Raw genomic sequence first — 14,216 nt, 5'->3', positions numbered from 1 at the left:
ATAAAAAGACCAATTTTCTCTTTATCTTAACCCAATATGGGCTTAGTGTTTTCAACATGGATGCATGGTCTCGAAAAGCTTTGAATTTGAATTATCAAAATTTATAATCTGATAAATATCTTATAAATAACACCTAATCATAGTATGACTTCTGACATCTCAAAATGTGCCAAACGTTGCCAAAATTGTCTCAAATGCACTTCCCCATAGAACGCTAAGAAATAAAAGGTTTGCTCGTAGAGTGGTTTGCAACGGTTGTGGACAGAGCAAGCGCAAATAGATTTTCGCTACCCTAAAATGGAATTGCGCTTGCTCTGTACAGTTCACAACCGTTGCAAACCACTCTACGAACAAACCTAATAACATACTCTTAAGTTGGTACTGCAATAAACAGACGACAGTTTGGTTAGAATTACTCACCGATAATTATCATTGAATTATGTTGTTCAGACAATTCTAGGTACAGTTTAATCAATAATCTATACCTAATGTTTCAACATATAATTGTTCACATCATTAAATTATTCCGAATAATTGATGAAGTAGATACCTACCTATACGTAGCATACCAATATACTCGCAAATATATAGGCTGGTCCAGATCGTAACCAAGAAATTTTAACCACGTATTCTACATCAAAAATAAGCCCTAGTTTGTCATATAAACATATGTCGAGAAATGTTTCCTCTCCGAGATACGGGGTGTTAAAATTATAGAAAAAAATGTTTTTTATTAATAACTTTCACACTGCGTGAAATATTTTTATGAAATTTGAGATATAGGTTTTGAGCTTCAAGGAGCAGTTTTTGCATAATATCATTTCTTTTTTATTCTACCAGTGGTGTCCGTACTGCAGCGAGACGGAATATTTTCGGATAAAAAAATGATACGTCACTGGGTTTTCTGACAATAAAAATTACTATTCAAATCCTTATTTAATTTGGAGCAAATGCGGTCTCTTGACTTTTTGCTCTACGAGGCACCGTTTCCGGTTAAAAAAATAAAACACATTTTCATGCATGAAGATCTCGCCAAAATTTGTTATGGTAGGTACATAATAATAAGACTATTTTTTGCTATATCAAATTTTGGCGATTTCTTCTTGCATGAGAATGTGTTTTATTTTTTTAAACGGAAACGGTGCCTCGTACAGCAAAAAGTGAAGAGACCGAATTTGCTCCGAATTAAATAAGGATTCAAATTTTTATTGTCAAAAAAACCAGTGGCGTATCATTTTTTTATCTGAAAATATTCAGTCTCCACTGGTAGAATAGAAAAGAAATGATATTATGCAAAAAGTGCTCCTTGGCGCTAAAAACCTATGTCTCAAATTTAATAAAAATATTTCAAGCAGTGTGAAAGTTATTAATAAAAAAAAAAATTTTTTTTTCTATAATTTTAACACCCCGTATCTCGGAGAGGAACCATTTCTCGACATATGTTTATATGAAAAACTAGGGCTTATTTTTGATGTAAAATACGTGGTTAAAATTTCTTGGTTACGATCTGGACCACCCTGTATATATTTTTTTTTTTCAATAATACAGGGTACATAGAAAGTAGTCTTAGTTTACACTGGGCTGAATGTATCCTGGTCTAACTGAAATGTAACTGTTTTCGAAACTTTTCATCGCCTATATTTTCCCCCGGTATCATAATATTTCGGTTCCCATCAAGACGCCATTAATCAAGTTGGTTGTACTTACATCGGATTACTCATTAACTTTAACATGATAGTTTACATATGTTCAAGAAGGCCCCATCCTCCTCTCTGTATGGTTACAACTTACAAGTTGATGAACCGTATCTTCGGAGCTTAGCGTTAACTAACGCTATTACACGACGGCATTGATTGGTATGGAAGCGTAATATGAAATGTAGTTAATATCTTTTTCATGATGATGAACCTGCGGCTCATCTCAAATGTGCATTATCTCTCGCCTATCCGGGTAACAATAAAAACACTTCGGATGTTTTAACACAGTGTCTGTGGGTATGATGTGATCACAGGAGTTTCAGGGTTATGGACTGGGCGAAGGATCGCTTGAAAATGTTGATACCACATCAAAATTTATTGTAGTGTTCTCGAATTTAATTCAAATTTATAGTTTTTCAATCAATTCTGTCCCCAGTAGTATTTTATTGGAAAAAATTTAAAAAAAACCACGAAGAAAGTGAAAAAATCCAAAATAATCGGCTAGATTATGTGGCCATCAAGGGGTTGATGACTTACCCTTGACAAACTATGATAATTGAACGCGTTTTCTCTAAATGGAAAATAAACATTTAGGGCACGGTCAATTTAACTCCACGAATTTATGAAGGTCGTTAAAAGATCATAGTAGGGGTTGTAATAGTGGGAATGGCTCTCTGAGTTAATATTGTTATTGTTAATTCAACTAGTTTTAATTTAATTTACTTCCGTGCTCACTTGCCTTGGTTATACTTAAATGTATGCTTCGATTTAGTGAATGATTTATTCGACTTAATTGCAGTCATCGTAGAGACGGCAATTTTCTAGTTTGACATTGGTTTTATGAACTTCGGATTTATATTCTCCTTGATTATACGAATGAAGCAATTAAATACCTTGTTATTGTTTAAAGAATGCATGTATGTAAGTATGTAGAATTTTTGATGTGAATATTCAGATTCTATTACTCTGTTTTTTCTTCTTTTTCGCAAACTCACTCAACCAAAATGAGCTTTCTCTGAATGAAGTTTGAAAATTGGAGAAGTATATCTATGAATTAACCTCGTTTTTGTAAATAGATCTTCATTACTCTGAATCTAATTGATCTGGATCAACATAGCCAAAATACTTATGTCTATTTCAACTTTTTGGTAGTTTCTAACCGTTTTTCTTAATCTACATGATGTCAAAACGTAAACTGTACCAAAATGAGGGTGTTTCAAGCTTTTTTCCGAAGATATTTTTGGAAGTAATAAACCAATACCTGCACTTTATCAGACATACCTGAATTTGATGTTTCTTGAATGAATTCAACACTTGATTGAAATGAAGATTTGAATGATTTCTCACATGATAAACCTCACATCAGATTTAACTACATAATAACATATTGACAGCTGCTAACCATAGACTAAATTGAATAATCAGATTATTTTGACGTAGACCACGAAGCGTGAACTTGTAAACATATAATTTGTTCTTCGTCAATTTGATATGTTAATATACATAAAGAATCCTAACCACAAAGGTTAACGACATATTATTGCTATTGGAAATACCCTTTTATATGGAACAGGTCGTTAATTGGTCTTCCTCACTCATTCTCCATATCTTTGATAACGATGAGGTAACCTTAGCGACAATATAAGTAAAATAACAAAGAAAGTGGACCCTAAACTCCTGTTTTATCACATATCGTGCGACTTGTGCTTGTTGCGACCCTTCAACATCTGCTGGCCACGTGCTACTCATATAGGGTTGTCACGAATTGGTACGGGGTTGACACTTGGGGTTTCTTTTCTGGTAAACAAACCAGGGAAGAATAAAATTTTCATAGGCACGATCTCCCTCGCGTGCCCTATGCTGTATCAGAAAAATCCCTATTATTGCGATTTCCTTTTATTATTTATTGGATTTCATGAATGGAATTGATTTGGATGCTTTGTGTGTACAGTATGTACATACAGTGCTACAGTAGGAGTATAATTAATCTATAGTAACTGAATCTTTATACTCAAAACATTATTAATTTTTCTTGGATGGATATTAAATTCTGATTGTTCCTTTTTCTACTTATCAGAAGAAAATAAAGAACAAAACTGAAAAATAAAGTTGTTAATTTTATTATATCATTATGTAATCGAATATTCATTTAAAACAGCATTAATTGAAATCTTTGATTATTTGCTTTGTAGAAAACTACTCCTATAAATAAAACAGCCATTATTGTGTGTCGTTTCAGGCATTCTTTTACTGCTTACATATCATTCAATAAATCCCATCATATCGTCTTTCAGAATTTATTTTTCATCGAGATGAAACTCATCAAATACTCGACTTCATGATTGAAACGATAGCTTTTATGTTGTCGATAATGGGATCGTTCAAGTAGTGAAGTTATGGGATTTGATCCATAAAACTATCAGCGGTTTATTAAGAAATATCGTTGAATGAAAATTGATAATTTTTTTCATGAATTGATTCAATTGCGCATTCCTTGTTGGCCATTCCGATAAACAATTACTCTCATAATGTTGAGAAAGACCGAAATCGAAATAATTTTTTCAAAACTTGCAATCAATACAAACTCTACATTCCAAGAGTCGATCTCAATACTTTCTTGTGAATTTTCCAGCTTAATGGTCTTGCGTCTTCCTTTTAGATACTGGTGGATATTAAACCTGACCCTAAGAAATTTAGACAATATCCGGGCGTCCAAAGTATAGAGAATAACACGGAGATATTAATATTTATGACAAGAAACTGGTAGGTGCTAAAGAATCATTGTAATGTGATATCTCCGATATCCATCTCCCATAAAAAATCGCTGTGAAACAGGGCCCTAAACCAGTTTCAGTTGATCAAGACCGCTCGGTCTAAAAATAAAATCTGAGCTTAGATCTTCGAGTGCAGGAAAGAAGGGTTACTAATAGTGCGTAATGGGCCAGAGAACCAGGCTAACGTTTAGGATAAAACCGATAGAAAGGCTATCGAGAAGTGATAAAATACCCGATGGGATTTCGAGTTTTTTTTAATCAGTACCGCAGTCAAAAACCAGTTAACCCGAAAGGACCTACAGTGATAAATCATGCAATTTATGGGTTACCTCATCTTTTTATCATCTGATAAATTGCTAAAAAGGTTTCTTCGGTTTTTAATGACGACGGGGGTGGCCCTTCTTGTGCGGGACAGATATACGATGTTTTATCACAATATGTACCAGGTTCGACTTTTCGAATGAGGAGAGGTAGGAGCCACACCAAGTGGATAGAAAATGACTTTTGGTTCAATTTTTAGTGACTTAAACCTACACCAGCCAAATAACCCTGCCAAAAGCGAAAATATACTACAAAATGTTACATTTTTATGAAAATTCATCACAATCCTGTGTACCAAATTCAGTGATTTTCTTATGACCGGATTCTGACATGAAAATAGAAGACTATTTTTAGGGGAAAAATTCCGGGAGCAGAAGAAGGGGTCTCTTGGAAAAAATAGGGGTCCCCTCATGCTTCTATCTCCAAATTTTGCAGCATTAACTAACAATGCAGGGTAATTCTTTGACTCGTACAAATATTTAAGAAGTAGATTCTTGAGGTCAAAAGAAATACTTTTTCTTTCACCATTTTTTCCGAATCGGCTGGGTTTAAAAGATACAGGCTGTTGAAAAACCATAAAGAAATGTTATTTCTAGTTCTATCTCACAAACGGTTTTATCGAATGAAATGAATTTCGGAATATAGTTTTTCATTTATTTGATGAATCTTTTTCGAACACAAAAAATTACCCAGTTATCTCATTATGACCATAACGTACCATAAAAATACCAAAAATTCAAAGAACCTAACTCTTGAAACTAAATTGGACGCTATCTAATGAATATTTGAACGTTTCGTAAAAAAAAGTATTCTTCATATTTTCTCGCATAATGATCCGTTTTCGAGTAATTTGATGTTCAAAATTTAAAATGTATCTGCGACATTTGAAATATCGGGTACTTTGACTAAATACAACTCTGTTCAAAAGATCCACAGATGAGTAGTGTCACAGATTTAGCTTGTTATTCTGAAGGTAATTTTGTTTTTCCAGGGATGGCACAGCTCATTATGAAAACTCAAAATGGCTATATCTTTTAATCAGGGCCGAATCGAAAAAAGTGGTATAGGAAAAAAGTGTTTTTTTTTACCTCAAGAATCCACTGTCAAAATATTCATACGAGTCAAAAGACTCGCCCTGTATAACCCTTTGTTCAGAGCTTATATCAGTGATTATAACCATAACAAATGCCTCATAAATCACAAGTGATTAATGAATGTTTAATAGACAATCGGTGAATAAAAGCTCATAAGTCACTAGTGATTTATGAATATCATACTGCTTAATGAAATCTTGATCATTTTATGCATCGATCGAGGATAAAATACTTTCAAACATCATCTTTTTAAACCTGATTAGAATTCTAAAGTCTGTTTAAAAGATCTACAGTTATTCTGAAGGGAATTTTGTTTTCCAGAGGTGGCACAGCTCGTTATGAAAAGTCAAAATGGCTATATATTTTTATCAGGGCCGAATCGGAAAAAATGGTATGAAAAAGTGTTTCTTTTGACCTCAAGAATCTACTGTTAAAATATTCGTACGAGTCAAACACTCACCCTGTCTGTATATATCTCACAGGCCAACAAAATGGAAGAAAAAAATTGGTGCCGGAAATCTTACATCTGATTTTAGATGTTTTTAATGTGCTGATTCCAAAAATGCCACCAGATTTTTTCTATCAGCTCTAGTTTCTGAGATACACGTTACAGGTTAAATGGTATATTTTTTTCTGATAAAGGACAAGGATTTGAAAATGATTAACTCCTTGGACAGCAGAGTGGTTATACAAAATATCCTTTTTTTTTGTGCCTCTGGGACAGCAGAGCTAAAAATGAGCACTGGGTTAAGAAAAATTGGCCTTCAAGGGATGCCATGATTCAAGGAATACAAAACGTGATCAACGAACCTTTGGTTTCAAGAGAAAAAATCTTACTTCCGCCCTTGCATATCAAGCTAGGCCTAATGAAGCAATTTGTGAAGGCTTTAAATCGAGATGGAAATTGTTTTGGGTATTTGTCACGTAAATTTCCTGGCATTAGCACGGAAAAACTAAAAGCTGGTATATTTGATGGTCCTCAAATAAGGCAACTTGTTAAAGATCCACAATTCACCACATCAATGAACGGGACTGAATCTAACGCTTGGAGTTCATTTGTTCAAGTAGTACAAAATTTTCTTGGCAATCATAAAGCAGAGAATTACGTAGAATTAGTGGAAACTATGCTTTCAAATTTTGATATTCTCGGCTGTAACATGAGTATAAAAGTTCACTACCTCCACAGCCACCTAGATCGTTTTCCAGAAAACTTAGGTGGTTGTAGTGAAGAACAGGGGGAAAGATTCCATCAGGATATTAAAACTATGGAAGATCGTTATCAAGGACGATGGGATAGCCACATGATGGCGGACTACTGCTGGAGCCTTCAGCGAGACTGTCCTAGTAAACTCCATTCTAGAAAATCGTATAAAAGAAAATTTTTATGTGATTAGTGACTAATGTAATTATGTAAATAAAGTTTTTGCAATAAATACTTAAATCCATGTGTCTTTGTTTTTTTAACTGTCAATAGTGATATTATATAACAGTTATAACGTAAATTTTATACACAATTTTTTTGAAAAATTTCAAAAACTAGATCTGATAGACAAAATCTGAGAACTTTTTTACATTCTGCATCCAAAAAATAACTCAGGAACAGTTAAAAAATCGCAGGCACCAAAATGTGTGTTGGCCTGTGTCTTTGTTCAGTGATTCTAACCATAACGAATGCCTAATAAATCACAAGTGATTAATGAATGTTTGACAGACGAATAAGTGAATAATAACTCATTAGTCATTAGTGATTTATGAATATCATAATGAAATTGTGATCATTTTATGCATGGATCCAGGATAGAATACTTTTTAACATCTTTTCAAGTCTGATTTGACTTCTAAAGGTTGCAACACCTCAAAAAATACGCAATAAACCGTTGTGCGAAACGAGCAGCGTTAATTTTTTTTCGACCGAAACCGCACGCGTCCGAAAACGTTCACGCCGGTCCCGCTCTACGAATCCATTAACCCAAAGCCGTGAGCGGTCGGCGATTTTTCTGAGGACGAACCGGCAATTACCGCGACAAAGATCCTGCCAGCCAGGAATTCCGTCTGGGACATTTTAAAATGCGGCGAACTGACAGCCGTTCGTAAAGTGCGGAACACGAAATTAATCACGTCTTCGGGCCGCGTCTGTTATTCGTAAAATTGTTATTTTTGGAGGTACGTGATCGTGTCTAGGTTGGAGACCGGTTTTGGGGTAGGTGTTCCAAAGGGAATTTTCCAGGAATTCGAAACGAATGAATGGATGGGGTGTTACACTTCGTTTTAAGTTAAGAAGGGTTCAAATTGTATGAAAACGCTGTAAATTTCAGCTGGACGCTACAAAATGCGGGGTGTGAATGAATACACTGCGCAAAAAAATTAACGCACATTCTGAAAATCTCATTTTCAATGAAAGTTAACTCTACATTGACTTTATAACTTATTTTTTATGTTCTCTCGGGAAGGCTTTGAACGAAACAAGACACATTAAATGGAAGAAAAATTCAGGATTTCACCGAATCTGTAAAAGAAGAGAAATGAACAATTTTCAAAATACTGAAATGCTGGTAAGTGATTTAATACTTGGTATTTCCACCCCTTGCGTTAATTACAGGTCGGCAACGACGGTTCATACTCAAAATGAGTGATCTTAATATGTTCTGATCTAATCCTTCCCAGATTTCTCCGAGTGGGATTCCTAAGTCATTAAGAGTAGCTGGATGATTTTCTGAACTTCTCAGCCTTCTATTGAGGTTGTCTCAAACCTGCTCAATCGGATAGAAATCTGGATTTCTTGCTGGCCATTCCATTCGAGAGACTTCAACCTCTTCAAGGTACTCCTGAACGATGCGCGCACAATGGGGTCTGACATTATCGTCCATAAAAATGAAATTTTCACCAATGTATGGGGCAAATGGCACTACATGCTCTTCAAGAATGTTCCTTATATACTTATTAGCATTCATAGCTTCATTATCAACGACCACTAGGTCTGTGCGAGCAGTCAAAGATATTCCACCCCATACCATAATCGATCCTCCCCCGAAACCAGTAGTATTCAGGAAATTGCACTGAGCATATCTTTCATGTTGACGTCTGTATACAAGGGAACGTCGATCACAAAGGTAGAGGCAGAATCTAGACTCACCTGCGAAGAGAACTCTTTCCCAATCGGCCTCTTCCCAATGTATATGTCCTCTCGCAAAATCCAAACGCGCCCTTCGATGGGCTGGGGTAAGAGCTGGGCCTCTTGCCGCTACACGAGGCCTTAAATCATATTCTCTGAGGAGATTTCTTATTGTCTGAGTGCTAATTTGCAGCTCATGGGTTTGCTCAAGCTGAATTTGAAGGAGGCGAGCGGTTGCAAACCGTTGTCTCAACGAAGAAACTCTCAAGTAACGTTCTTGAATGGCAGTTGTTAACCGTGGTCTACCCTGTCCTGGTCTTCGGATATTCATACCTGTCTCCCTGAATCGCTGCAACATTCTGGACACACTTGTATGGGAAACTCCAAACCTTTCTGCAATTCTCGTGTATATCCACCCTTCTTCTCGCAAAACTACCGCTTGGGCACATTCCTCTTGGGTGAAATTGCGTATTTCGCGTTGCATAGCGAGGAAAACGAAAACGGCGAGAAAATATAAAGAATACTTTTATTCTACAAAACTTAGTTTCAAGAGTTAGGTTCTTTGAATTTTTGGTATATTTATGGTACGTAATGGTCATAATGAGAAAACTGGAAGACGTGGGTGATATCTTGTGTTCGAAAACGATTCTCAAATAAAGGAAAAATCATATTCCGAAGTTCATTTAATTCTAACTAAGAATAACATTTTTTAATGGTTTTTCAACAGCCTGTATCTTTTAAACCGAGCCGATTCGGAAAAAATGGCAAAGAAAAAAAGTGTTTCTTTTGACCTCAAGAATCTACTGCTAAAATACCTTTACGAGTCGAAGACTCATCCTGTATTCTCATTGGCATTGCTCAATTGCTCTACTCTGCGTTACCATTATCAACCTCTAACACACGTTGCTATTACAACAAACGCCATAATAACTCCATTTTTCATCATCGCACTTGCCCAGTTATTAATTTAGACGCCATTCCCATTGTTTGAACGACGATAAGCCAAGCGAAATATTTACACCGGAGACGTGAAATATTGAGAAAAGGCTTATCAGGCCGCTCTATTTCTCGCTATTCCGATTTTAATCTGTCACGTAGATGGCCGACCGCGAAAAATGCAGCAAAATGTATGCCCGCAAATAGGAATTCGCATGACGATTGTTTTCAGTAATAAATCCTTCTGTTCGTTAAGTCTGTCGTTAGTCATGACTGGAAGTGCGTTTTTACGAAACGAGGCGCCTTTTGGACTTGTCTCAATAACGTTCTGGTCTGCAGAGCTTATCGCCTTCGAAGTCAAGTCTGCGTATTTGTATTGGGAACACCCAGTATTGATGGATGAATTAAAAAGAATTCCTTGGAATATACAAGGTGTTTTCGAAGGTGAAGCTTTCTTTGGCAGAATGTAGAACTCATGAAAAAAAAGGTCGTTTTACCAAAAATTGTCTATATAAAATATTCAAGATGGCTGAGATACAACCCCTAGAAGTTCGACAAAATTTTATTGAATTTCAAGTACGGGACTGTGGAAGGTGACTCCGGCATCGCAAAAACGAAACAAAACATGAGCATATGGCTGGACAATGAATGGTTCAGTACCAAGTTCATCGGATTAGATGCATCAGGTCACTTCGGAGAGAATCATAATTGTTGTAACGTGCAATTTAGGGTGAAAAAAAAATTTAGAAAATCGAGGCAGTTTCTTGAAAGTGCTTATGTTAGTTATGTTGAAAAAGTTGTATGATATTTCCCCATTTCATCCCATTTTTACGACAATTGTTGGAATGTTCGAACTAGAAGATTGTGATGCCTATTGTGAAAAAAGTCGTGAATAATTTAGACGAATTTTATTGGTGAGATTTTGAAGTATTATTCTAGTTTTTGCACTTGAGCCTAAGTCTCTTCTGTCAGTTGGTATCGAAATGAGCTATTTCATAAAATCGTGTAAGTTACTAAAAAAATAATGAGAACAATTCGGCAATCCTAAGTTTCTATTTTCATTACCACGAAAATATCTAACGAGCGAATATCCCAAACGAAACCACATGGTCTAATCAGGAGATAAGTTTTTTCCTACTGCTTTGCGATAATTCAGCTCACAAACGGTCTAGGATCGTATGAGGATCTATTTTAGTAATAATTTTCAATTTTTTTTTTCAACTTTATCATTTTATCATTTTGAAAGTTTCGTATATGTGATTTTTGGTGAAATGCTGCATTTTGACCAATTCTACCTTCTGTTGAAAAAAAGAAACCCTGTATTATTACCCTGTATTATATTTACATTGATCAATCACTTAATATAATTATATTTGTAGATGATACTAATATAGTCAAAATTTTGAAAGATTTGAGTAGGGTGACAATTGAATTGAATGATGTCTTCATTAGCGTGAAGAACTGGTGCCTTAGCAATGATTTAAGCTTGAATGCAAGTAAAACAGAGTGTGTTATTTTTCATACAGATAGAGCTAGCTATGAATTACCTTGTGAAATAAAGCTGGATGGTGTATGTGTTACGGTATGTAACTCCACCAAATTTCTTGGGGTTCACATGGACTGCAATGTAAAGTGGAAGGTTCATGTTGAGTCTCTAGAAAGAAGACTTAACTCTGCTATCTATTCCATTAATGTATTAAAAAGGTCGGTTGATGTATCAACTTTGAGAACTGTATATTTTGCAAATATTCAATCAATATTATCATATGGTATTGTCTGCTGGGGAAATAGTTCATTTTCTGATTCTTTATTCGTTAAACAAAAAATTGCATTGAGAACTATGCTAGGTATGAAGTACAGACAGACTTGTAGAGGTGTTTTCCGGATGAATAATATTCTTACCCTTATGGGTCTTTACGTATATAACAGCATTAAATTTCTCATACAGCACCCAGATCTTTTCGAAGAATTTAGAAATGTGAACACTAGAACCAGACAGATTGTGAAATATATATACCCAATACATAGTCTAACACTGACACAAAATAATGCACAGTATATGTGTATTAGGTTGCTTAATTCCCTGCCTGTACAATTTCATACTATCGATGTTGAGAAAATGTTTTTGAAAAAGTTGTTTAAGTTTGTAATTACTTGTGAACCATACAATGTTAATGAATTCTTGGAATATTGTAAGGTAAACAAACACATGGTTGTGTAGGGTTTATATTGTTTATATTGTTTATTTGACATTTTTTCTTGTATTCGTGAATACTAAGAGATGAATAAATACTATCTATCTATCTATCTATCTAGACAATCCAGTTGTCAATGTTAGAAATAGTTTGTTTGAATTTTAATCTGAGTTTGAGTTAAGCGGATCATCGTTTGGTGAATTTGGTCCTAAATCAGGAAAAGAAACGAACAGTTTTTCAACCAGTCTCAGTATAACCTAAATCCATTTTAGATCGATGTCTCAAATCCTCATAAACAAGTAGGTAGATTTCGACCGGTGGAAACCAGTACCTACGTACATCGCCTACTGCACTCTTATCAATTTCAGTCAGAACCCGATCAATCGATAAAAAATTCCTCCAACGATCGAGAAAGTTCCTCAAATTTACGTGATTTGTGATATCGACACCTCCATCAGACTCTTCGTAGACTACATGAATTCCTAATCACAAATTTACATAATAAGTTTTCCAGTTTCGAGCATTTCGAGGGAAAGTGAAGTCGAACGATGAGTTATTATCCAATAGGTGTAAAGTTGATGGATAGTTCTCAATAACGCCTATACACGTGAATAATTGACCCATAATGAGCTCTACTTGGAACGTAATTGCGCTTTGGGAATTGTTCGTTAAAAATACGTCGATGAATTATTATTCAGTTCATTGACGTCGAAATTTAATAGTTTTCATCATAGCCGTACCTGTCCCGGGTTGGGAGATTTATTGGTTCGATAACCTGTTGAAATTCTGAAGAACCCGATTCAGGAAAACAGTTCCTGAAAAGGTAAATGAAATGCTCAAGAAAATTATTATTTCCGCAAATTGCTTCATTCACATTTATTTAAGCAGTCGGTTGACCATGAAATAATTTTCTCAAGTTTTTGTAAGTAGAACGGAGTAAGGTTGGCACGCAAGAAATGTCCTTAATGTCATAACGCCGTTGCCACAACTAATATCAATTTTTATTACGAAAATGCCGAAAGTGATTGAAAAAAAAGACAGGGTTTCAGGAAATGCTATTTAGAATTCAGGTCCACTCATTCAATTAGTTTCCTGATATTCTAAAATCCACAATACGTCAGACGGTAGCGAACATATTCAATTCAAGAGAATTTATATATATTTCATCTGAATCTAAGCGACTTATATTTCAGCTGAATAGTTCCACAATCAGAAAGATTGTAAATGAAGAGGATGACAAAGAATTTCCTTCTTTTGAGAGACCCAAAAAAGTGGTGGCATTTGAGAATTTTATGTTTGGGTGAATTGATGCGAAAAGTTTACTACAGGATTTTCGTAGAATAAGTTCCCGAAAATTGATTTTTCTATTTTCCATTTGGCTTGTCTTATACATTGTAAATGTCTTAAGGTACCAATAAATACCTTATTATTATTATTATATCAATGTATTAAGATGAACAGCCACAAATATGTGCCAGTTGTCCTGTTAATTGTTTATTCATGGGAAATTTTTGTTCAAAGGTGAAGTTCATCTTGACTTGAAACTTCCTTTAATTCCTTTTACTTATTATTGATGCAAGATGATTTTTGTTGAAGAATTTAGCATTCTTGTAATTATCCTTTAATTCCTTCGAGAGATACCCATTCCCAACCACTGCATCATATCCATTTCATCTTCGGGTTAATATTTTTGAAATCTACAACGGATGTAACGTATTCAAACTTTAGAATATAACGAACATTAACTCTCCTTAAGCTAGTGCATATATGATATTATACTGATCTCTTGTATTTTCCATGCAAATAACTGGATTTGGTATGCCTTCAATCAGTTTGTATAAACTTCAATTATGTTCGTCACATATTTTCTGAAGAGATTCGACATTGTGATAAAATACGTAATAACAGAAATTTTTACGTAGAATGGACAACATAGCGTAGATTTAAAACCCAAAAATGTTTTGACAAGCGTCATAACCCCACATTTTCGTACTATACAGAGTGAAATGTGTCAAATTTCCATGGCCAACCGACTGCTAAAATAAAAGTGAATGGAGTATAGCTTGTTTGCTGATTCTCTCAAATGC

General features: G+C 34.9%; 1 protein-coding gene across 1 annotated transcript in view; it reads left to right on the top strand.

Moving 5' to 3' along the window:
• The window catches only part of LOC123322602 (pleckstrin homology domain-containing family G member 3), a 148,671-nt gene that overhangs the window by 4,090 nt on the left and 130,365 nt on the right, over nt 1-14,216 (top strand). The window lies entirely within an intron of this gene.

This window comes from Coccinella septempunctata, chromosome 1 (genome assembly GCF_907165205.1).
Source record: "Coccinella septempunctata chromosome 1, icCocSept1.1, whole genome shotgun sequence".
Classification (NCBI taxonomy): Eukaryota; Metazoa; Arthropoda; class Insecta; order Coleoptera; family Coccinellidae; genus Coccinella; species Coccinella septempunctata.
This window is presented reverse-complemented; position numbering and strand designations above follow the sequence as displayed.